Source organism: Hylobates moloch, unplaced genomic scaffold (genome assembly GCF_009828535.3).
Source record: "Hylobates moloch isolate HMO894 unplaced genomic scaffold, HMol_V3 SCAFFOLD_13, whole genome shotgun sequence".
Lineage (NCBI taxonomy): Eukaryota > Metazoa > Chordata > Mammalia > Primates > Hylobatidae > Hylobates > Hylobates moloch.
Window position 1 is genome coordinate 62,682,181 of NW_026652288.1, and position 22,936 is coordinate 62,705,116.

The 22,936-nt window shown below is 34.6% G+C and overlaps 1 long non-coding RNA gene across 1 annotated transcript in view; it reads left to right on the forward strand.

The window, feature by feature from the left end:
- The window catches only part of LOC116481116 (uncharacterized), a 95,315-nt gene extending 72,630 nt beyond the window's left edge, over window positions 1-22,685 (forward strand). The window contains exons 2-3 of the long non-coding RNA XR_004251422.2: window positions 20,302-20,411; window positions 21,966-22,685. This is a non-coding gene — a long non-coding RNA (uncharacterized LOC116481116). The remainder of the gene's footprint in view (window positions 1-20,301; window positions 20,412-21,965) is intronic.
- Window positions 22,686-22,936: the final 251 nt, after the last annotated feature.

The following is a 22,936-nucleotide window of genomic DNA, read 5'->3' on the forward strand; positions in this document are numbered from 1 at the left end:
TTTTTGGTGTGGATGTCCTTTCTGTTTGTTAGTTTTCCTTCTACCAGACAGGACCCTCCGCTGCAGGTCTGTTGGAGTTTACTAGAGGTCCACTCCAGACCCTGTTTGGCTGGGTGTCAGCAGCGGTGGCTGCAGAACAGCGGATTTTCATGAGACCACCAATTCAGCTGTCTGATAGTTCCTCTGGAAGTTTTGTCTCAGAGGAGTACCTGGCCCAGTGAGGTGTCAGTCTTTCCCTTCTGGGGGGGTGCCTCCCAGTTAGGCTGCTCAGGGGTGAGGGACCCACTTTAGGAGGCAGTCTGTCCGTTCTCAGATCTCCAGCTGCGTGCTGGGAGAACCACTACTCTCTTCAAAGCTGTCAGTCAGACAGGGACGTTTAAGTCTCTGGAGATTCCTGCTGACTTTTTGTTTGTCTGTGCCCTGCCCCCAGAGGTGGAGCCTGCAGAGGCAGACAGGCCTCCTTGAGCTGTGGTGGGCTCCACCCAGTTCGAGCTTCCTGGCTGCTTTGTTTACCTAAGCAAGCCTGGGCAATGGTGGGCGCCCTTCCCCCAGCCTCGCTGCCGCCTTGCAGCTTGATCTCAGACTGCTGTGCTAGCAATCAGCGAGACTCCGTGGGCATAGGACCCTCCGAGCCAGGTGCGGGATACAATCTCCTAGTGTGCCGTTTTCCAGGCCCGTTGGGAAAGCGCAGTATGAGGGTGGGACTGACCCGATTTTCCAGGTGCCGTCTGTTACCCCTTTCTTTGACTAGGAAAGGGAACTCCCTGACCCCTTGCGCTTCCCGAGTGAGGCAGTGCCTCGCCCTGCTTTGGCTCGTGCACAGTGCGCTTCACCGACTGTCCTGCACCCACTGTTTGGCACTCCCTAGTGAGATGAAAGCGGTACCTCAAGCAGAAATGCAGAAATCACCCGTCTTCTGTGTCGCTGGGGCTGGGAGCTGGAGACCGGAGCTGTTCCTATTCGGCCATCTTGGCTCCCCCTGCGAAATTTCATGATTTGTAAAAGTTTTGTTTTTAATTAAAGTGTATTATACAACATAGAATTTTTCTTCTTTATGTCAAGGAAGCATATAGAAATCTGCACTTTGAGATGTTACTGATTTATTTTGATGCTATAGCATTTTGCTCCCATGTAAACATTTCCTGTGACATGAAAATGGATAGTTTTGTGCTCTGGAAAAGTCCATTATTACAGATTGCTTACGGTTTTGACTCCTGAACTATGAAAAATATGAGAAAACTCAGTTTGCTGAACAAGTGATTATAAACATTTGGTGCAGCCCAAATCTAAAGAGAGAAGTAATTATCTATTTTGAGATAGCCAGTTTGGTTGTGGTCTCTTCCTTGTTTTGCATTAATGTTTTTCAGCAGCCAAGATGAAGTCTCACTACAAGATTCTTAGATGTGGAGCATACATTCTGGTCCTGGAGCTACCTAACTCTGAGCACACAGAAGTCAACACCAAGGAAAATAACAAACATGTTAATGATGTATTCTATACTAATGTTTATGTGAGGAGCATATGCTTTCTTTATTCAATCTTTTGTAATCATAAAAAATGCATTTTCATAAAAAACATAAACTATATTTTTAAAAAAACCTGAAAGTGAGCCACAAAAGACTGACTTTTTGTGATTTTTCAAAAAGCTTTTGACTTTTCTAAAGGATAAAATACTAAATGCAATTTACAAATTGACACTAAGTTCATATTAAAAACATGACTAAAAATAATACAAGAATAGTATTTGGCTTGGATTCACTTTTAGGAGTTGTGTCATGTCAGACTGCATCAGGAGAACTTGAATTGTGTTGTGTAGGTGATACAGTTACCTAAAGCATTTAATTATTTTAAAAAATTATTAGTTGAGGCTTTTGCCCTTAAGAAAGTGTCTAACCATTTGTTTATGTTTGCAAACATACGCTCTTTGGATTTCCTTTTATCATGAATATATGACAGTTCATACTAATAGTTGATAATATTATCATTTAAAAACTTATTTTAGTTATTTTGATGCTTTCCACTGAACAGTTAGTAGTAGTGCATGTAATTAAAAAAAAAAAACCTTTCCAAATAGGATCTTGAGTATGATAGGGAAATATGTCAATATATTTGTGAAAACATAGAATTGCATTTGATGTAATAAGTGATGTGAAAACACAGAATTTCATTTTATGTGATAAGTGACTATGTACATGTTCATTCTTTTTGTAAAAAAGCCATTTGAATTATTCAGCAATATCAAGACCAACCAATCATTACTTATCCTCATTTTAATAAAATTAGCTCTTGCACAAAGGTGCAAGAAATAATTAAATCCACATGTATATTTAAGTTTAATTTTCAGACTTAAGTTGCTAAACTGACTATACAAGAGGTGACTATTTGAATACTTCTTAACAAGTAAAGCATGACTGAATTAAATCATCTGAGCCCAGGATTTAGTATAGCAATCAAACAATTTTCCTTGATTGTTTATACTAAATCATCTTGGGTTTTCTCTTACTCTAAAAACGTTAGTAGTAGGGCTAATAATTTCATGTAAAAATGACTCTATTTAAATACTTATTTTTAATAGTAATTGCAGATAAAGTAATAAAAATAAGTATTTAAGATCTTTCCACTAATAATACTATATGTTTTCAAGTAGGAAAGACAGAATCTTGTACTGTATTCCCCAAAGGGTAAACTAAGGAGAAAAGGAAACTAAAAAGGATAAAGCATACAGCTTCTAGTTGCATGGGTCTTAAATTTTGAACGTTAGCAGTAAAACTTCATTTTTACTACTGGAGGGATACTTAGGTTTGCATGTGCTTTCTAAGCCAGGATCAAATGTAATATAAAGTTTTGCATAATTTTTTTCCTTATACTTTGTGTTGCACCTGGATGTAAATAGCTAGCTAGAATAGACTAATGATATGCTTGGTGTCACCATCAGCCATGGAGTAAGCTCCTCTCCCTGCCTGGGTTCTCCAGTGAACTTTTAAACCATTGGCTTTTAATTCAGGAACACACTCCAAGGAGCTTGTCCTCTGCTCTTTATTGCATTCCAGGGGCAGCTCCATCAAACTGCATCACCATCACTTAGCACAGCACCTACTCTCTCTAATAAAAAAAACACTCCAGGTGCTATATTGGATGGATTATTATCAACAGAGGATTCCAAAATTTGGTTTATGCCCTACTCTTTCAAGATGCAAGGCAGGCTGAAGTCCCAGATGTGTTTTATGCATGCTAACATGACAACTGAAAAAAAATCTGGCCTGATGCATAAAGACAGTAAGTAGAGAACTGTATTGTGACCTATCATTCTATGTTGTTGAGTTAGGAAACTATTTCAGGAGAAACAGATAGTTACTAAGGTCCTTTGTGAAAACGACGTCTAAGACAAATGGTTGAGAAAGAGAAAAAGAGAAACAGTAACAATGAGAGTGAGAGAAATGCCAACAGGATCAACAGGATTGAGGACACAATTCCTTACATATAATAACTACCTTCAAAAAGGAGTCAAAAAGTGCCTTAATTCTTCTCTCTAGAAAGAAAGACAAAAACGTAAGAAAAGATCTCAATGATGGGATCCATATCCTCATCCAAGGTTATTTAAGAAAAATATTTTAATGCTTGGCATAAAATCCTGGTAGACTAGGCAGTGAATAGTTGTTTTAAATATAAATCTGTGTCAAAACAGATTTTTGTGCACATAATAATTCCTTTAAGTCAAAGACTAAGCTCTAAAATGGTGTACAGTGATGCCTTGCTGCTGCCTCCTTTTCTCCCTTACCAGTCTTCTAATTCTTCCGGCTCTCACATTCTTATGTTTCATTAGCACTAGAGGCCACATTATTCTCCACACGTACCCTGTTTTGTTTTGTTTTCTTTCTAATCTCTGTGGCTTTGTACATCACCTTTTCTGTATCTAGATCTTTCACCCCTTTTTGACTGCTTAACAACTCATTATGAAGACTCAGATAAAGAGTCCCTTACCCTAGGAAGCCTTCCTTGGTCTTCTCACCTCCACTGAGCAAGTTTCTTTGCACCCTTCACTTCTTGATTGTACGAAAATTTATTTTTCTTTATCTTTCTATTTAACTAGTCTCTGACTTGCTTGACTACAGAAACTGGATTGAATGCATCATTAAAACACATTTTTCTTCATATTCGGTAAATAATTTTGGACAGAATGAATAACTGAATTGTGTTAATAAGTTGTACATCTATTTCTCAAAAAGATTAACTTGGACCATTTTATAAAAGAAAATGTTTTGTTTCCCAGTTTTGCAATAATTGTGAGCTTCAATGAAAAGTCTTTAATTGCTGGCTAGGCAAAGCTAGGGTGAGAAAGATGTTCTTAGTAGATAGGGAGACATTGAAAAAACTATTCTAACAGAAGAAGGAAAGTTGGGACATACTGCAACAAATCATTCAGAAATTGTGAATTTCAATTCATTCAGTACCTCTTAAAAATGTTGTGGCTTCTGTCATTCATTTATCCATTCATGTATTTATTTTTGAGAACTTTTAATGAGCTAAGCACTATGTTAAGCTCTGGGAAAACAAGACTGGATATAGCACATATTTTGTCTCTGAGGGCTCACAGTCTGGTCAAAAGTAATTTTATGGCTTGCAGACAGTCCTACTGGGATGAAAGCATTTGAGTGATGAGAATGCAGCTTAGCAATATAGAAAAATCTTCAAAAAGAAATAGACAACTTAAATTTGCAGACTGGACTTGAGTGGATAAGAGAGGCAGGATGGGAGAAGGTGGTGAGGCAGCTAAGTTTGATGCTGGGAGGCATAGGCAAGAGCTCAGATTCATGTCATTTATTTCCCCGGAAAGAACTTTTATGGAAGGAAGAGAATGAAAGCAGTGAAAAGGGCTGCCTGAGATTGATTATGGTGGTGAAGGTGGGAGGGTCACACCTTTGTTCCCTACAGGTTTGTGATACTGAGATGAACTAAGCCTCAGTGTCCTCATCTGTTAAGTGAGAATGATGTGAGGATGAGTAAAGGGTAAAATCTGTATGCAAAGGCAAAGCAAAGATCAGTCAAAATGCTACTTCCTTTTTACATGCTGACTTAACTTGATAAAGACACTAATCTTATTAATGAAACCTCAGTCATTCATTTTAGCATGCTTTTGTGCACAGTTTAAACGCTCTGAAATGCTCAAATGGGTAATATTTGGCTCTAGCTGAGGTGCCCCTGACAGAAGACCCTCTGAGCTACCCAGAACAGGCAGAGATGGCTGTGCAAGGCTACAGTGAACTTTCCAACACAGCCATGCCTTCTCTTTTCTGCATTTGTAGCTTGAGGCCTTAACCTTTTATCATTATTTTAATGATGTTTTTATGTTTAATTTAACTGTAAATCACATTAACAGAGTTTTGACTGGTATGTCAGAGGGCTTAAAAACTGAGTTAAAGTCTTTCTAAGAGCTAAAGAATTTGTCAGGTCTGACATGTTTAGTCAAGATGATCCAGTCAAGTGTGGAGATGTTGGAGAGATGGTGCTATATGGTATTTAATTTGTTCAGGATTTAAGGAGCAGAAATAGACTTGCAGTAGAGTTTTTGCTCCATATTAGCAATAGTTAAGAGGATAATTTATGGCTTTTGTTAAGAATATTAATCAACGCAAAAGTGCCCCTATAAAGCAATTAATTACATATTATGCTTAAGTTATTTTCTGAGGAATATGATCAACCAGAACATTGCATAATTCAGGAAGTATTAATGAAATGCTATACTTCCCTTGTATTGCATAAACATATTATGTTAATGAAAGACAGTTATTAATTTTTTCTATATTCGGAAAATAATATCTTTAGGGGTCAAAAATCTCATTTGTGAGGTTTTTACTAACAGACTTTCTTAAAACATTTTTATCACAAAATTAATAGATGTTTAAGCCAGAAAAATATACAGTACAAAAAAATTACCATTTGTTTTAATATTTTGAGATATATATATATAGTTACCGTTTTCTATGAATAATGTTAGGATATCATAACTACTAAAACAGATTTCCTCTAAAATATCAGTGGCTTAACATGATAGAATCTTATTTCTCTCTCAGGAGGGGATTGCTAGTGGTGGGATGGCATTTAGGTGGGGCAGTGTGGTGACACTCTGCTCCATGCAGTCATTCAGTGCAGTGCCATTAAAGCCTCTTACTGGAGTTTCTTTGCCATTGACCTCCAGCCAGAAGGAAGAGAGAGAGGGATGACAAGTGAGATGTTTATGTGTTTCAGACCACAAGATAGTGAATATAATTGCCCTTTATACTAGAAAATGTAATTTGGCTATGTGCCCAGCCTGGAGAGGAAACAGGTTTAATGTTCACATTATTTTATTTGGTATAGGGAATACGTGGGTAAAAAGGCTTGTGTACTATACATATTTTGTAACATTGTTTATTTATTCAGCAATATAGCTCAGTTTTTCCTTCTTATTTATATCATTGTTATTTGATTGTGTCACAATTTTAACTTAAGTCAGTTTCTTGCTAAGCGTTTTGGTTATTACCAGTTTTCATGAATATATGCAACAGTCTGATGATTTCTCATACCTTTACATACCAACATCGTTGCTTCCTTAAAAATTTTCCAAAAGTGGAATTGCTAAGTCATAGGATATGTACTGTTGTACTGGTTTTTTGTTTGTTTGTTTGTTTGTTGTTTTAAAGGCATTTTTCTTTCTATTAATGGGATCTGTGGGTGGAAGCTGAAAGTTACGATTAGTATCCTTTTTATTTTAGTGTGAATTAAAGCATTAAACATCAAGTACTTACTGAACATCTACTCAGTGAGTTGTTTGGGCTATGAATTCAAGAAAAGTAACTAAGATTGTTTTCATTAGAAAATGATATTCTCTCATTTGACCCAGCAATCCCATTACTGGGTATATACCTAAAGGATTATAAATCATTCTACTTTAAAGAGACATGCACACGTATGTTTATTGCAGTGCTGTTCACAACAGCAAAGACTTGGAACCAACCCAGATGTCCATCAATGATAGACTGGATAAAGAAAATGTGGCCCATATACACCATGGAATACTATGCAGCCATATAAAAGGATGAGTTCATGTCCTTTGGAGGGACATGGATGAAACTGGAAACCATCATTCTCAGCAAATTAACCCAAGAACAGAAAACCGAGCACTGCATGTTCTCACTCATAAGTGGGAGTTGAACAATGAGAACACGTGGACACAGGGAGAAGAACATCATACACCAGGCCCTGTCAGTGGGTGGGAGGCTAGGGGAGAGGATAGCATTAGGAGAAATACCTAATGTAGATAATGGGTTGATGGGTGCAGCAAACCACCATGGCACATGTATACCTATGTAAAAAACCTGCACGTTCTGCACATGTATCCCAGAGCTTAAAGTATAATAATAATTAAAAAATGGTATTCTCTTGCATATATTTAACATTAAAAGACAGTTTCAGTTTCCTGCCTTTTCCTAATTCGGTAAGTGATGCATTGGTTTTTACTCTGGTTATAGAAGGAAATAAGGAGGGGTTACGGTGTTTCTTAAAATTATAAAAGATTAGGGGTACTTTATAACAAATACAAATGAAAAATAAGGTATTTAAATTTATTCTTAAAAATTATTGTGAAAATGACTTCAACAAGATTTCCAGGCAAAGGTAAATACATCATAAGATTAGGTAAAGGCAACATAAAATCTGGAGAATAATAAACACTAGGTTTAAGAACATGGTGAGAGATGACCTCGTAATCATGCACTAGCTTGGGTTTCATGCATTTCTTGGAGAAACAAGATATATAATAAGATCACTGTTGTCACTATAAGCTGCGAATTCCTCTGGCCAGTAGTAGCCAAAGAGAATGTTAAATTTTGTTCGATTTTAAACATCAAGAATACTTTTAAAGAGATGTAAAATTGGAGGCATCGTATGAACTTTCTAACTTTTGCTTATCATTTTGATAATCATTTTCAAATAGCTACTGATCATTATATGTTCCTTTAGGAACGTAATATTTGAGGCCGGGCGTGGTGGCTCACACCTGTAATCCCAGCACTTTGAGAGGCCAGGGCAGGCAGATCACAAGGTCAAGAGATGGAGACCATCCTGACCAATATGGTGAAACCCCATAGCTACTAAAAAGACAAAAATGAGCCGTGCATGGTGGCAGGCGCCTGTAGCCCCAGCTACTTGGGAGGTTGAGGCAGGAGAATCGCTTGAACCCGGCAGGCAGAAGTTGCAGTGAGCGCCGAGATCGCGCCACTGCACTCCAGCCTTGCGACAGAGCAAGACAAAGTCTCAAAAAAAAAGAAACATAATGTTTGGGTATACTTTAAAACCACATAGATTGATTGTATTTCACTGATAATATATTTTTCCTTCTATTGTTTAAAATTATATTGAGGTTTATCTTTTCTGGTGAAATTATGGATTTCCCAGATTTAGATTTGTTGCCATATTTATGCCTTAAATGGAAAGAATTTTTGTAAAATTCATTAATTTTATTCTCATTTATTTTTCCATTATGAGAGCTATCAATTTTTAGAGAAAAATAAGACCTTGAGACTTGCTGAGATGTAGTGCCTGCAGAAAAATTATTTCCATAAAATAGAAATAAATAAAATCTGTAATTAGATACATGAGTTATAGGTATGCACGTAGGCACTTCTATTTTATATGTACTTCTATAAACAAATAAATTAATACATTTGCAGAAATCTGAAACTTTTCAGAAACCTACTCTAGTCTCTACTTATAATGACCTTGTTCAAGCTAAAGTCATAATCATTTTCAACACTAATAGACATCCATGCTAAAAGTTAAGATAATTATAAACAACAGCTTCTAAAAAAATCACATGAAAAATGAATTCATGTTTCCTTTAAAGAATCTAAAACAAAATTTTCAATGTCTAAATTTGTCCTACAATTACTGGTTAACTTCAAAGAGTTTTCAAAAATGTATACTTACCTAAGGCCATTTATTCAATGAATTCATCAAGCAGACATTGTGTGTGAGATACAAAACCCACTTTCCTTAAGATTTCATAGTCCACTAAGGAAGATAGACAAGCAAACAGAAAACTATGGCTCAAAATGATAAACGGTGCTGGGGACGTTCTGAGTATCCTGGGAACATAAAAAGGAGAATTGAACTTACAATACCAAAGAAGGATTCTTGAAGACCAGAGGTCAGAGATTATTTTATATTTGCATTAGTAATAGTCGTATTTCAAAGTATTTAATAATTTGATAATTAGTTTTGAACGTTTCTGAGCTATCATCATTGATAAAGCCTCTTCTGACAATCCAAAAAGGAATACATGCAGCTCTTCAAGTTTCTGAATAAGTGTTATGTAAAGCAGTGAAATATGGTCTATATCGAACCATAGTGGTCCGTTTAGCTTGTTATCTTTTGACATCAATTATTATTGATGTTTCTATTCTAGACAATACTATTTTGCAAATATTATTAAAATATGCACGTCCTAAAATGTAAGAAAAATTATACCATATGAATATTCATGATTATGAGAATGTGCAAGAAGTTATGGTTGCTTATATCCAATCCTTTAGTTTATAAGTGATCACAATGAAGCCCAAATAGACTTGAAGTTGCTTAGGTCAAGGTGGATTTGAAGGAATTAAATTAACCTGAGAGAATGTTAGAAAGAACCAGAAAATTTGGAAGCAACCTGCTGTCAGAGTTGCCAGAGGTCAGGAAGACCTCTGTAGGAAGAGGGAGAGTGTCTGTAAAAGACTCCCAACAGCTGGATTGTAAAAGGTACAGCTGGAGCAGTTGGAAGAAAAAGTGAAAAGGCCTGAAAATGCAAAAGAATGAGGGTAAAATGAGATGTGCCTTGCTCAGAACAATAAGAGAAAGGCAGGAACAGCTGCAAGGTTTGTATCTGAGATGCATGGCAAACCCAGTTGCAGGGAAGGCCTGAATGAACAGCAATGTGAAATGTATATATATATATGTGTGTGTGTGTATATATATATGTAGAAGACAAGTACTTAGGTAGAATTAATATGCTTAGAAAGTAAAGTTCTTAGGAATGAACTGGCAGCAATAAAGATTAAAAGCTGGAGAGTATTGTAGTGATAGGTATTTTGATTATGCTTTTAGGACAGCAACATACTGTAAATACCAAGCTAAGAAACGCTTAGAACTACACTGGCTACCCAAACTAATTATGTTCTGAGTTTGGCATACTGTAACTTCTTAATTGGGGCATTTAAAATATTCCCTAGTCTATTTATACATGGATTGATAGGAAATTCATTTAACTTGCTCTACAAATAGTTTTAAAATATTAAAACATTTCCATAATTTTGAGATATTTCTTATCTTAATTATATAGGGTACGGTAGTCAATTAATTTTTTCTTTCACTATTAACAATGAGCTTTTATGAGATTGCTGCTTGGTGCAAGAGCTGCTGTCAGTCTTTGGGTTATTATAGTTGCTGATATGAATTTAAAAGGAAAATAGTATTAATCCCCCAAAACATCCTTTCTTCAAATTATGTAGCATTTGCCTCTTTTTTTTTTCACTGCATAATATAGTCTGGCAAAAAGTAAGTGTGATCTTAATTGTTAGACTTGTTTATTCCAGGGAGGAGCCAATGGAGCACTTATGGTAATTAACATATTTTGTCTGGTCTTCTCATTTTGTTAATGATATCTTATTGAAGGCTGAGCAGTAATTACTGCCCACTGAGGTACATACACTGAAACAAATTAGTGGCCAATGACCAATAATGATTACACTCGTAATTATCTATTGTGAAATATCAGAAAAAATTGAAATTAAAAATAAAGTTATTTGAAGCTAACAAACTGTTTTGTTAAACTGTGCTAAAATCATTTTAACAACTCAACAAAGAAATGATATACTACAACTTTATCATCACTTCCACCATTTTCATATTAATTTACAAGAAAATTTATTTTTCCAATTTTTTACGTTTTTTCCCAATGGGATACAAAAGTAAAAGTGGACAAAATAGGACACAGTTTATATTCACTTTCAGGTACGGATTTTAGGCATTTGTAGCACTTTTACTTTAAGATCGACAACATAATTTTTCAGTGATTTCAAGAAGTAATTTTCTAGACCAGAAAACAGTATTTCCTCTTTTTTCCTTTCTAAGAGAAGATTTTTTCCCCAACTCCTTCTTATTATCTATCTATGCATAAGAAATGCTGGGATACTTACCACTTTAAACAACTTTAATACTTTTTATTGCTCAAACTTTATCTCATGGGTTTATCAAAATAAATCATAATCTTCCTATAACACTGCCTACTATAACTTGGTGTAGAGGGTGATGATAGATGTTCCCAAAGTTTCTGTACGATACAATTTGACTGGTAAAGTTGAGCAGCTTGAAACTACTCTTTTTAAAAATTCTACCAGCAACTTCAGCACATATATTTCACATGTGGAAAAAAAATGATAAACTTTAGCTGAGAATTAACATAGTGTACTATTGGCATTCTTTGGACTGGAATGTAGGAGTTCTGGGACATAAATCTGTGTCACTAATTAGCTGGACTCATTGGTTCTGGGCCTTGGTTTTCTGACCTGAGAAATGGGAGCTTTCTACTAGATTATCTCCAATGTCACTCATAGCTTTAATGTTCCATAATAAGTGTTGTAATAAGGATTACAGGAGACTGGGAACTATTTTTCTTTTTTCTGGTTAAGTCATTGTTTGAAAACATCTTATTAAGAACTTTAGGTAATTTTAATTACTTAGAGTTCAGTTTGTAGAGTCAAATTTTCTTGTCTGTAATTTTTAGGCCTCATCAGATAATTAAGGTATAGAATAGACTTCTATGTTTTTGTTTACTGAATGGGAAAACTAACCCTAGCATCTAAACCTGGATAACTAGCTTAAATATATACAATATTTTAAAATAAAATTCAGATAAATATGATTATTAGGTAAAATTGTTAATAAATGTAATGATTTCATTTATTACGGTGTTTTGTTTCTTATGAGAATTTGAGTTTCTATGGGATCAGAATTCAATTTTTACATAGTTTTGTACCCTGACTTATTACACATAAGACTGCAATAAAGATTTGTTAAAATAAAAAAAAATGTTAAAAACAATTTTGGACTGCATGTTGCTATGTTGTTTTAAATTGTTTTAAGTTTCGAATATCTTCTTTTCTTTAAATTAGGAATGGACTTTTTATAAGATAAATGTTTTACAATGAAGCAATTAAAGCTTGATTCTTTGAGTTAAGGTTTATTATGTGGATATGGATATCACACTGGAATTCTGATCTCACTGTTATGAGCAGAATATCACATCCAAATTCCTTTTTTTCATGTATGAGGAAATTGGGCTTAACGAGGATACAAATTGCTGGATTATTATTAGCCAAAATTTCTGCCCTAGAGATTTTAGTCTGTCTACTAAAGTTTATCATTTTCTTCTTTAGGACCCACTAGCAAAAGACGAGGGTTGTTATCCAACTTCAAGATATTTCAAGACTTCTGGCTGATTTTAATTTTTCCTTTCAGTTCATGGGAATGGGTCATGTACGCCTGGCTGAACTTGGTTTAGATTTTTGACAGTTTTTTATTTGTGTCCCATTTGGATGTTTTTCAAAATGTCCAGACTATTCACACCACATCTGAATAAGCACTACCCACTGGTTTAATTCAAATTGTCTGGCATACTTCTGATTAGTATTGTTAATGCTTACAGATTATTATTAATAAAATAGAGTGTTGCGCCTGGAGTTTACTGGAGAAATGATTAGAAGCTTAAAAGAAAAATTTAAGCTTTTAAAAATTGATTTTAATAGAAAATTCGTGGTTGGAGTACAACAAGAAATGACAAGTAGCCAAAATAACTATCTCTTATGATGTAATTCCCAATCTGAAATTTTAGCAGTAATCCTTTAATATATTTAGACTTAGCATCACTGGCAAACTGAAAGTTATAGAGATGTATATGGAGAATACTTAGAAGCCAGTTTTGCTATACCAATAAGTAGCAAATTTCAATTACGTCCAAATTCAGTATATGCCTGCACATCAGTACGTATTTTAGCAACTAAAAAAGCCGTTTGCAATAATATTGTTATAAATGGTTTCCAGTTCTAACTTCCTCAGTAGTGAGTGAAAAATACAACAGATTATAAAAATATTATCTAGAAGTGTGCTGGAAAAATACATGTTTATGTGTGTCTACCTCTGAAATAATGGAGTGTTTCTCTTCATTTTTCTCAAGACCATTTAAGGAAAGTTATTTAAGAAGCAAATAAAACAAGAACCTGAAATTTATTTAATTTAAAAAAGTATGACTTTATAAAAGTGAGGTTGTGGGCACTTACTCCACCATCACGTTTTCTACTAAACTGTGCATCATGAACTTAAGCAAGTGGATTAATCAGTTAGAGGCTCATATTTTTAAAAATCCGATGTTTTATATTTTTCGTGTTTGGAGCATTAGTGAAGTTTTTCAAAAACCATTTGCTACATGTATAACTGTGTTAATAGTTTTGATTTATATCCATATCTTTATAAATTCTCCTAAAATGTATATGAGCATTTACAATTGAAATGCTCATATTTACACCTGAAAAATTTAAAACATATGTACATATACCTGGTACACTAAAAAATTCAAAGGAATAAATTACTTTCCTCATTTTGCTCACAAATTTATAAGTATTCCTACTATGTCTTTTTCCTCATTGATCTGTATATTGGAATTGTGGTCGTAAGAATATCATGTTCATTATTTTGTTTTGGAAATATTTCAACATCTCTATTCAAGGACTGACTGGATCGTGTTTACAGAGGCTTTTCAAGGCATCTGTTCTTAGCACAGCTGAGAGTGGGGCCCACCATGCTGACTGGAAGCATCCACCTAGAATTTGTTGAATTAAGTCCTTGCACCTGGATATAATTGTTGTGCTGCTGTGCTGGGGTTTTCTTAAGCTACTGGTAAAACAAATTAGCTCAATTTAAACTGGCATCCAGTAGAGAAGCAACAACTCACCTCATATAATGTTTTCCAAATAATTATTTTTGTATTGCTGGGTTTACCTCATGAATATTTTCCTGAGGGTTGGTTGAGAAAAAATGTTTTTAAACTAGAGATGTGATGAAAATTCTGCTCATGTTATAGGCTTTGATATTATTGCAGTATAATTAAGATATGGATAAATATGTGATCATAATTTCAGTTAAGCTGGATTATTCCCCTTGCTAAATAAAACATAAATTCAGATATTTAGTTGTGAGTTAGAGCTGAAGAAATATCCTTATATCTGTATTTAAGTTTCATTAGCCATTGTCATATTTGCTGTGGACTTAATGAGATAACTATTTTTACAGGCAGAAAAGATGCACGTAAGGATCCTGATCAGCTGAAGACAAGATTCATTTAGAATTAGTAGAGCTTGTCATCTCATTTGGTTATGCATGTTTTCAGTCATTTACCCTCGGCAATTAAATACACAAGCTTTCTGGAAATCCAGTAAATTTTAAATTTTAGTAGCTGTTAAGAATGGAACTGGTGCATATGGGCATAGGAGACTAATAACCATATATACTTCTTCGTGCATTAATTACTTATGCACCTAATACAAAAATCATGGGCGCCAAGTGAGTGTTAGGCAGAATTCTTAGCACTGAGGGCACAGCTGGGAAGCATGGGAAATTCCTGCCTTCCTGATGTTTACATTTTAACTGGAGAGACAGGCAAAAAATAAAATAAAGTGGAAAGAAAGAAAGACATAAAGAAAGAAAGAAAAGCAGAAAGACAAAGAAAGGAAAAGAAAGAAAGAAAGGCAGAAAGAAAGAAAGACAAAGAAAGAAAGAAGGAAAGAAAGATAAAGAAACAATATAATTTCAGTGAGTGTTATATTCTATGAAGAACATAATGTGAGCTAGAGTATGGAGGAAAGGTACAACTAGATAGTTTAGACGGAAGGGCTTCTCTGAGAAAGTTTTCATGTATCAATAAACCCATATGCTACCTGCATTTATATAACGTTTATTTCTTAATATGAGTTTGTATTTGCAATGCCTTGCACAATGTTTAGCATAAAATGAAAGAAAAATGCTCTTTGTAATTGGAGATAGAAGGCAACTAGCATCTTGAAAATTCTTTGCACAGATGTAGGGGCATATATGTAAAAGGCTGTTGATATTATTGTTTTGCCAAATATAACATAGACAACACAACAGCCCAATATTATAAAATGGTCTATTACAAAGGTTTGGATATAAAGCCCTCCAGAGTCCTTTTGAATCACTGTCCTCAAAAATTGTTACTTCTTCTTCTTTCATTATAATTCATACATATTTCTGTTGCAGTGCGTCCCACATTGCATTGCCATTAGTTATATACAAATATATATTTCTTTCTAGATTTTTCTCCTTGACAGTGTTTCTCCTTTAACATCTTTGTGTGTCCAAACAAATCAAATTCATTTTGATAGAAGTGTGTGATAGTGGGGATTTTACTTTATTTCAGTTACAATGTTCTGACCTGATTACATGGGAATTTTTTACTTATATGTTGATGTTCTGAGAGAAAAATATTTTCTTTAAGTGGCAGAGCTTACCAAATTCCAGCAAACCAGCTAGCTGACTTGTGCTTATTGCTCGTAGAAAACATTGTAGCTAAGTTGATTAGCAATGACAACACTACTGCTGCTGCTGGAAATATCTACTATTTTTTCAGCCTTTTCCAGTGTTAGCTATTGGCCACTACTTACATTGTTCTATCAAATCCTGACAACTATCCTATCAGATAGGCATTTATTGACCCACTTTATAAATGTGTAATTGAAACTCAGAGAGAATAAAAAACTGCCTGGTCACCGGCCTTGTCATAATATTATGTGTGCTGAGTTATATGAAGTTTATTATATATAATAAAAATACTATAAATTTCAAATTAAAAATTTATAAAATGGCTACTTTATATATCTAATATGTGTGTTGTTATATGGCAATGGGATATTCTTTTGACTGTTTAGTGGAGAATGGGTGTGAAGTGTCAGGGAGGTGTATTTTGCTAAAGTTTGGGATGGGTGTCCATGCATACATGTCGTATGTGTAAGTATTTGCATAGTTATTTGATGTTATTAGCTTTGAGCTAAGTAGCACTCACTATTATTCCTCTCTACAAAAGGAACTTTGGAGGACAAGGGCCATTTCTTGTTATCTCTGTGGCCTCAATGATACAATGTAACTAAATGCTTGTTTAAAAAAAAAACAACAAAATTTATCTAAGCAATTTCATCACTAAGGCGATACATAGCATAGGAGCCCCTAAGAATTTTATTTTCTTCAAATTTATAAAACAGCATCAATAACAGGGGAAAACAACAAATAAATAGCTCTTGTTATTTTTATTTTAAAATATCGGTGGAGTTTTATTTTGATTACAAGACTTGATCTTCAAAATTAAGTAAAAGTGTATTTTTATCTTCCTACGGAATGATGAACGTGAAGGCCAGTCCCCACTGTTGGTAATTTATTTTATGGTTATGTGTCTACAGGTACATAGAAAGTAGAACATATTCAAAATGCTTTGTAAAGTTTATACATATTTGATTCTTGCAGCTCAAAGTGAAGAAATGGTCTAGATATAAACGTAGGTGACTTGAATACAAAATATTACTATTATGTGATTTTGTATTTCAGATATTAGATAAAACAAGAATGTGATTATTTATGTAATAGGGTCAACTTCAGTAGTTACACAGCAATTTACTGAGTACAGAGTAAAAAAATATTTAGTCCACAATTTCTATTAATTAAAAGTAGAAGATGATTTTTAGTAGAAGCTCCTTATATATTGTATGGTACAAGTCTAAAATTCTCAGAGTTAAAGAAAGGAGCTTTATGAACATGTGCTTATTCTGCTTCTCTTATTTTTTCTGGGGGAACACTTAGTTCATTCTATGGAATTAAGGCCACCCCTGAAGTGATCTCTCACAGAACTATGTGCTGCTTCAGGTAACCCAGTGAAAGCAGGTCTCTCACAGTTCTAATATTTTTGATAAATTCATATATAGACCAAAATGTGAATGTGACGTGACTTTCAATTCCCCAAATTATCCGATCTAATCTTAGTGTTCCAAGTGTAACTCTGAAGGGAAATTAAATCGTATTTTGTTGAAAGATAGTATTGTAGAGACTTTCTATAAGGCTCTAGAAGTTACCTGTCTGTCATGAAAGATTTGCTTTTATGGGACTGAATGATATATTGTAGATTTCATAGAAAACTCTATGTTTTCAAATTTTTGATGTCCCAAAATTTAATTTCACTAACTGATACCCATGGAGTGTTCATACTGAATTGATATGGGGAGAGATAACTGGCAGTGAAGAGGCGAACAATAATCTAGTTGCTCCAGGCATCTGTGATTTTTCCTACTTATTTATTATTTCAGGTGCTCTACATTTTGCTTTTAAAACAAACTGTTTTAATTCTATTGATTTCTCTACATCTCTGCTTGTACCAGCTACCATATTCTGTCACTTGGACTGCATGCTGACTTCCCTGCCTGTAGCCTCCCACTTTAAATGCCCTAACATTCATTCGCCATACAGGGGGCAAAATTTTTTTTATAGTGTAACTCAAATTATGTCTCTCCTTCTTTAAAAGGCTTTCAAGGCTTTATTTATAATTGCCCAAACTGAAAATAATACAAATGTTCAAATCATAATAATTCGAACAATAGAATTCTTTCAGCAATCATGAGCTGATACATACCAGAACATCGGTGAGTCTGAAAGGCATTATGCTAAGTAAGAGAAGCAAGACAAAAAAGCTACATGATTCCATTTATATTACATTTTGGAAAAACTGTAGGGACAGAATCAGACCAGGAGTTGCTAGGGGGTGGTGGATGCAAGAGAACTTTTTGATGTGAGGTAGATGATCTATTTCTTGATTGTGACAGTTGCACATCCTTATGCATTTATCTATAATCAGTTTTACATGCAAAGAGTGAATTTTAATACATTAATATATGATGTGACATATTTGTATGTATCTGTCCCTGTCACACACACATACACACACACTCTCTGACACAGACACAAACACATAAACACGTATATGTATAGAGAGAGTTCCAATCCTATAGAACGCATTGTATCCCCCTAGAAATATAAATAGGAAAATAAACACGTTTTCATAAAGTGCCTCCCTTTAACTCCAAGAATTGTACGTATGTATTGTAGACTGTGAGGAGTTTTGCCCCAAATTATGTACATGAGGTACATTATACCCCAATAATTGTGACTTAAGCATCAAAAAGCATTCAATGGCCTTCCTGTACTTAGACTGAAGCTCCATAGCCCTAACTGTGATCTAGGAGGCCTCTTGTGAACTTGCTTCTGCCTGCCCTTCACCTGTTTTCTCCCACTACCGCTCATCATTCTAGATTATTTAGTAAGTTTTCTTAGATGTTTGATATTTAACTTTCAAAGCAATAATTAGCATTCAAAAGTAACACTTAATATTTGTTGAGGATTTAAAATGTGAAATTATATATTAACAATTCCTTGAAACAATACCTATATTTTCTCTGAAAAATTAAAATCCTTATCTACAAACTATATCTGTCATAATAGGCATCTTGATTTTTTGTTCATGGAAGGTGAAGAGAAGATTCAGTAATTTTAAATATCAGAGGGAGTGTTCAACTTAGACAATGTCTAGTTATTTTCTGTCAGTTAAACATAATATAGGATGAACTTATACTATATTAATTAATGACACAAATGATTTTTTATATCTATTATGTAACAGGACACATAAAGGGGGCATTTTCACTTTATAAATATACAAGGATTGAATTTCATTAAGTAATACACTCTTCTATTTTATTTACAAATATAATTTAACATACAATCCCTCATAGTCATGTGCTTCATAGCTACATTTTGGTCAACTACGGACTGTATGTATGACAGTGGTCCCATAAGATTTTAGTGCTGTATTTGTACTGTACATTTTCTATGTTTAGATACACAGACACTTACCTTTGGGTTGCGATTACCTATGATATCCAGGAGAGTAACATGCTGTACGGGTTTGTCGCCTAGGAGCAATAGGCTATACCAAATAGTCTAGGTGTGTAGTGGGCTACAGCAGATGCATTTGTACGAGTATACTCTATACTATGTTTGTACAATGAGGAAAGTGCCTAATGACACATTTTTTAGAATGTATATCTGTAGTTAAGTGACACGTGATTGTACATGTATTTCAGAAATATGCAATACACCTTCTTGTGTATTGAATGTGAGTCACTGCACAAATAAATAGCAAGTACAACTTATAATGGGAGAGAGACTGAATATAGAAAACACACATTTACACCCACAAAAAATTTATTCAGTTTAATGAAAAATACAGTTTTCTAAAAGTGGGAACATATAAAAGTAAAAATTTAGTTAACATATGTCTAAATTAGATTTACAAATCTTCTATAAATGCATTAAAACAGATTCATATCAATCATTAAAATATCTCAAAAAATCAGGTCATATATATTATCTGATAGTGTACCATATCACATTGGTCACCTTTACATATTATGCCTCCCAGGAGTATTTCAGAACTGGACAAAATTTTCAACTCATATGAGAATTAGCAAAATATAAATTGAGCCCATAATGGTATTATGGAATTTTAATTTTCTAAAATTTTCCATTAACTATTTCCTTCCTTCCCTCCCTCCCTCCCTCCCTCCGTCCCTCCTTCCCTCCCTCCCTGCCTCCCTCCCTCCCTTCCTTTCTTCCTTCCTTCCTTCCCTCCTTCCTTCCTTGCTTCCCTCCCTCCCTTCCTTCCTTCCCTCCCTTCCTCCCTCCCTCCCCCCAATTCTCACTCCTCTTTACCCTTCCATTTTTCCTTATGCTCACTTATTACAGTCACTGAAACAGGTTTCCAGTTTATGGCTCTGGGATATCTTCAATTCACCTGAAATTTTTGCTATTCTGCATGAATATAGTAAATATACAGACCACTGGCTAGCCTTAGTCCCAGAATTTATTTCTTTTCTCTTAGTTAATTTCCTTTTAAGGTCCAAGAACAGGAAAACATTACTCAGGGAACATCTTGTGCAATGATGCCACATCCATCACTTAACTAAGAGCTTGTTTTCAACTTTCTGAACCAGCGGGGTGACCTTATGTTCCCAAGAGAGGGCCTAAAACGCACGGGGCAAAGCTCTGCCTCTTGAAATGGCTTTTGGTGTTACAGATGTTCAGGTGACTGACTGATGGTTTCCTCCCTCTGTATGACAGCTCCTGGGAAGCTCTAGGATGTGACTTTAAACTGGAATGACTCTCAGGACCTAGGTTTGATATGGCACAATCAAGGCATCGCTAAGTCTGAAGTTCTTCCAGCAGGTCTGGTGAGTTCTAAAACTTTCCTGGCAAACCCATCTACTCTGACAGCACAAACAGAGAAACAAAAATAAGGGAAATATCAAAGTTAAGGCCTTCCTGGGTGTAGTATAACATACTGGTTAAAAGCTGTAGTTCTGAGGTTGAGATTGTTTGGGTACAATTCCTAATTCCACCACTGCTGGCTGCACAATCAGGGCATCAATTTTCTCATTTATGGTAATAAGAATATAATGATGATAATAATAATAATACTTATATTCAATGGAATTACCGTGAAGATTAAATTAAATTAACACAGCCTAGTGCAAAATAAACATTAACTAAATGTTATCTGCTAGTATTGTTGTTATTGCTATTATACTGTTATTCTAAGCCTCAGCAGATAATTTGGCCACAGTTGAGTAACTACTAGGGATTTTCTTGTATTATCAATTGTACAAATAATTTATAGAACAGTTGTGATAAATATACCTAAGGAGGCTGGGCATAGTGGCTCATGCCTGTAATCCTGGTACTTTGGGCGGCTGAAGGGGGAGGGTTGCTTGAGGCCAAGATTTCAAGACCAGCCAGGGCAACACAGAGAGACTTTGTCTTTACAAAAAATTTAAAAATTAGCTGGGTATTGTGGCACACGCCTGTAGTCCTTGCTACCAGAGAGGATCACTTTAGCCCAGGAGTTTGCAGCTACAGTGAGCCATGATTATGCCACTGCACTCCAGTCCAGAAGACAGAGCTAGATCCTGTCTCTAAAAAAAAAAGAGTAGGAAGTTAAGAAAATTATTTTAAAATACATGTGGGTGCTAGAATTTACAATATTCATCACCAGTGTGTATGGAGACAGGAAAATGTTGTGTCTTGAGTCAATTTTTGTTAAGTTTTGTGCAAAAACATCTCATTTTCTTGGTTTTATAATTAGATAAAATATTCAAGGGCACAAAAATATTACTTAAAGGAGGAGGCAGCTTAAGAAGTAAGCCAATATATATTATATTTTCCTAGGATAATTTTCTGTAAGAAATTAGATTAGATGAGAAAAATAAAATTTCAGATTTCACTTGGCATTTTGTTACCCTGCTTACACAAAATGTTAAAAACAAACAAAAATTTTACCTATCTCTTTTTATTGCACATACTTTCTCTGGTAAATTCTATGCCAGATGTAGGAAGCAAATTATTAAAAATGCAACTTCCAGCAAATAAAAAGGCAATTATCGCTATACTGTTTTAATATAAAATCTGAGATAAATTTTCAATGAGAAATATTTATCATTTTTATGATATCTATTTCCTCATCTTCCTCTTTTCCTTTATTATTATTATGGTATTATCGCTGCAATTCATAGAAATGACACATTGCTAAATGGCAGTGAACACTGAACAAAGGTAAAAGAAAATTAATTTATGCAGGAAAATGAGCTTGAAAAGCAGAAAGACCCTTTTCTACATAGTAAATACATTATTTGTAGAAATCATTTTTACTTGCTAAGTATTTCCAGGCATGCAAATAACTGTTATTCTCAACTGTCTTTTCTATGTCTTGGCCAAACTAAACCTCAAAGGACAAGCAGCTCAGAGATTAACGAATGCTTCTCAGCTGTCCTAGAAAAGTGCTGTCAGCAAGTCTGAAGAGTTTCCCAGAAGCCCTGAAAGGATGCAATAGCATCGTTTAGCAGAAAGAAACAGCCCTGGATTAATGTTCTTTTGGGATTCATCTTCTGGCTTGGTGATTTTGGGCAAGTTACTTATCTTCTTCCATTTATTCACATATATAATGAGAGGAGTAATACCTACCTTACCAACTTTTCTGTGAGAAGCAAAAAATAAAATAAAATAAAATAAAAATAAAAATAAAATTGTTAAATATTTGCTATGTGTAAAATGCTTATTCCCTTAAAGTTTTCATGTCAGTTAAAACTTGTTATTGGCTTGAATCCTGATAAAAACATGTTATTGGCTTGAATCCTGACTCAAGAATGGAAATAGCAATTGTGCCTGCCATTCAGGGTGGCACAGTTATTTCCATTGGTTCAGGGTGGTGGGGTGGGAGCTGCTAGATAGAACAGGTGGGGCAATTCTTGATACATTTTAGTGTTTTTTGTTACTACTAATCCACCAACTCTTGTTTTCACTCAGAAGCAGATAAAATGGACATATTGATTATAGACTGAATAAAGGATAAATGAGATTAATTTTTAAAATAAAATGAAAAGGAGAATAATTATTAATGTATGATTATAAGTTCTGAATGTATGGTTTATAAGTTCTGCCTGTATGCATAATAAAATCATTTAAATTACAGGACTATTAACTGCGCGAAGTAATTTTGATCATTTAGATTTATGTGTTCCTTGGGCAGTCTTAAACGAAAACAAACGTGATGGCTTTAGAGAATTTGACTTTGACTGGAAGTGTTTTTAATTGGAGAGTATTCTGCATTAGCTGATGGAGTTAATTTCCCTAAGATCTTCAATAACTAGTTCATGTAGCACTAGCTAGTTGGAATCTGAGAATTCAGGGACATTCTTTATTA